Source organism: Aegilops tauschii, chromosome 1 (genome assembly GCF_002575655.3).
Source record: "Aegilops tauschii subsp. strangulata cultivar AL8/78 chromosome 1, Aet v6.0, whole genome shotgun sequence".
Taxonomy (NCBI): Eukaryota; Viridiplantae; Streptophyta; class Magnoliopsida; order Poales; family Poaceae; genus Aegilops; species Aegilops tauschii.
Genome location: NC_053035.3, coordinates 118209322 through 118213378, shown reverse-complemented (window position 1 = coordinate 118213378; position 4057 = coordinate 118209322).

Below are 4057 nucleotides of genomic sequence, written 5' to 3'. Positions count from 1 at the left end.
TTGCCGTCGGCTAGCAGACGGCAAGGAGACTATATATCCCCTGTTTTTATTTAAATCCAATTAACTAGACATGGTTTCAAACACAGATATACATGCGTACATATCCAACAGCATGTCCAACAACATATTTGATCAAATCCAACAACATAGTTCAACAAAGTCCAACATATCCATATATACATAACCAGAAACGAGTTTCCAACAACATATCCATATAGACATACATATCCAAACAAGTTTTCATAAACAACAAGGAAGCACCAGAAGAATAGTACACTCCATGAATCCAAGCTTCCTCATGTAAAGCAAATCTGCAAATTGGGAAAGATGAAAGTTAGAAGAAGAAGAAGAAGACTAGTTAGAAGAAGAAGAAGATTTTTTTTTCTTCTCTTTCTTTTTCTCCTCTCCTCTTCTTTATCTTCTTCTTCTTCTAACTAAGGTAGGTAAAAATGCCATTTTATTGCTAAGCTAGGTAAAAAAATGCTAAGTGTAGGTCATTTTAGAGCTAAGCTAGGTAAATAGGTCATTTTGGAGCTTAGTAAGGTTATTATGTCATTTTCGAGGAAAATAAGCTAAGTCTATATCATTTTGGAGCTAACAAATATTATCATGCCATTTTTTACCTAAGTATGCTAAGTATGTCATAAATGAACTGAATAAGCTAAGTATAGCTCATTTTTTATCTAACTTAGGTAATTATGCCATTTAGGAGGAAAATAAGCTAAGTATCCATTTGTAAAGCAAAACACTAGAGAAAACTTACCCTCATCACAACAAATGTGATGAAGATCGCAACTAAGGTAACAATTGATCCAACGTCATAATGATACCAAGCCTCATTATCAATGGCATATTTTCTAATCTTCTTAAGCTTCAGGCCATTGCATCCATGTTCAAGCGCATTGCATTCATCTTCATCTTGTGATCATCGATGACATCGGCAACATACAACTTCAATGTCATCTTCTCTTCTTCAATTCTTTTAATTTTTTCTTTCAAATACTCATTTTCTTTTTCAACTAAATTTAACTTCTCGACAAGAGGGTCGGTTTCAAATTCCGGTTCACATACCTCCTAGATTAAAATATCTCTATGTCAACTTGATGGCCATAATTGTCATAAATGCGAAATGCAACAAATAGTTATGAAAGAGAATTTACCACATTCGAATCATAAAGCGGGCGAGGGCCGACCGGGACGGACATCAAGACCATGGCACTATGTATAAGAAACAATCATACAAAGTAAGAAAATTATACATACCAACTAAATAAATCATACAATCATACAAATAACTATATAAATCAAGTACAACATAAAAATTTGAATACCTAATAATCACTATCGGTAATGACATGCTCATCATCATCATTAATAAATGCATCATCATCATCACTATCGATAATGAAGTGCTCATCATCATCATTAATAAATGCATCATCATGTGGAAGGCCACCTTTACGTAATCGTTCAAGCATTGACAGGTCATCTGCAGCAGTAACTTCTTATTCTTCCGGCTCTTCTTGTTCCGGCTCAGGGGTGAAGTCGGATTCACTATCGTTGTCTACTTCAATGTTGTGGGGTGGAGTAGAGCGGTTCTTGAAACGTTTTTTGGAAAGACGTGTTTCTTGGAAGAATTCTCCTTCGTAATATGTGTCTTGATTAATGTGAGGTTCATAATCCACTTCATTGGGGGGAGGTGGTCTAACACGTGGCGGCACTTCATAAACGACATCCCAACCACTGAGATTTGGATCACTTTGACAGGCCCACGGTAGATAGGAAACTTGGGTTGTCTGTTGAGCCGTAATATAGACATCGGGAACATCCAAATGGGTGCTTTGTTTCATTTCGACTAGCCCTATATGTTCATGAGTCCTTCTAGTCTCCCTCGGCTGGAACCAATAACATCTGAAGACTACGACGTTTGGTGGGTTTTCACCATAGAATTGAAGTTCATAAATTGCTTCAAATCTTCCATAATACTCGATACCTCCTTCGCCGATAGCAGAGACACAACAATTTGTAGACTTTCGATCGGCCATAGATAGCTCTTTGCCATAGGTACGAAAGCGATACCCGTTGATGTCATATTTGTCAAATGAATGGACCTTATAGTCAAAACCATTAGCTACTTGTCTCAATTCGGCATCCATAATCTCTGAATTAGCCTACAAGTTTAATACGAAAGGATTGTTGCATTAGTCACAAATTAGCCAAAGAAATGAAAGGGTCTAATGGAAATTACCGTTTTTTGAACCAAGAGATGAAACCGGGATATTCGGCTCCTTGCTTTGCCAAAAGCTCATACTCTTCGACGGAATCCTTTTGGATCACCGCTCCATACGAGAATATGGCGACGTATCGACTGCATCAAATATCAAGGAATAAGAGCAGTTCAAAGGAATTAGAAGTTGCGAAACAATGTACCGAGATCTTACTCGATGTACGGCCGGACTTATGTTAGGTTGTTGAAGAGATACAATGAAATGGTCTGCCATTCTTCAACATCCAACAATACTGGTTTCCAACCACTGGCTGGTGCGAGATTTCCTTTGAATAGGCTGAGGTTGGATCCACCCTTTTTAGGCTCGTCAGCATTGTACCGAGGCTTCGGATTATGCAAATGACGATTTTTGGCTTCGTAGTGTGCTGTCACGAAGTTTGCCCCCTCCTCAGTGATGAATGCCTCCACCAACGATGCTTCTATTCTACGTTTATTTTTACATTTTGCTCGAAGCATCTTCTGCATCCTCTCAGTTGAGTAGCACCAACGATTTCGCACGGGCCCCCCCCCAATCGTGCCTCGGTCGGGAGATGTAAATCAAGTGTTGCATTGTATTAAAGAAGCTTGGCGAAAAGATCATCTCTAACTTGCAGATCAACTCCGGCGCCAACTGTTCCATTTCTTCTAGGAGGCCAGGCGATAGTTCTTTCGCACAAATAACACGGAAGAAATAGCTCAGCTCTGCCAGTACTAGCCATTCATCCTCAGGGATGAAGCCACGCAACATCACCGGCATTATCCGCTCAATCCATATGTGCCAATCATGACTTTTTAGACCAAATATTTTCAATTTTTGAAGACTCGCTCCCCTCTTTAGATTTGCTGCATACCCATCGGGGAACCAATTGCATTTTCACCCACAAAATAATTTCCTTCATAGCTGGCCTTCCAAGATTGAACCATGCCTTTCGCTTCGTCCAGTTCCCCTTTCCTTTCGATTCTTTCATGTTTTGTAATGGTCTATCACATAGCTCCTCTTGATCGACTCTAGCCTTAGTATTATCCTTTGATTTCCCCTCTATGTCGAACAATGTACCAAAAATGGCTTCGGCGATATTCTTTTCAGTGTGCATCACGTCGATGTTGTGTGGGCAAAGGAGGTCTTTGAAGTAAGACAGATCCCAGAAGCATCTCTTGTGAGTCCAAGCGTGTTCCTTATTATACCCCTTGAAATACCCTGGACGCTCTGGATTTGGCTTGAGAACATTTAACTGATCTAGGGTCTGTCGGCCTGTCAACGCAGGTGGTGTAGAGTGTTTGACAACTCTACCTTTGATGAAGTTCTTCTTGTCTTTCTTGAACTTATGGCCAGGATGTAGAAACGGTCTACGCAAGTCGAAGCAACTATACTTGTGCCCTGCCGTCAGCCAACGAAACTCAAGAGCTCCCTTGCATGTGGGGCATGGGAACCTTCCATGCACACACCAACCAACGAATAGCGCATACGCCGGCAAGTCATGCATCGAGTACATGTACCAGGCACGCATTATGAAGTTCTCTTTGCTAAAGGCGCCGTATGTCTTGAACCCATTATCCCAAGCTTCTTGCAATTCGTCCTTAAGCGGCTGCATGTACACATTCATATTCTTCCCCGGATAGTTGGGCCCTGGAATTATCAACGTCAGGAAAATGTTCTTTCTTTGCATAATCTGCCCGGGGGGAGAATGAGTGGAATGACAAACACGGGCCAACAGCTGTATGCGGTTGCCATCTGACCAAACACACTTCCATCTGTGCTGACGGCGACTCGAGGATGCCTTGGATCTGCCT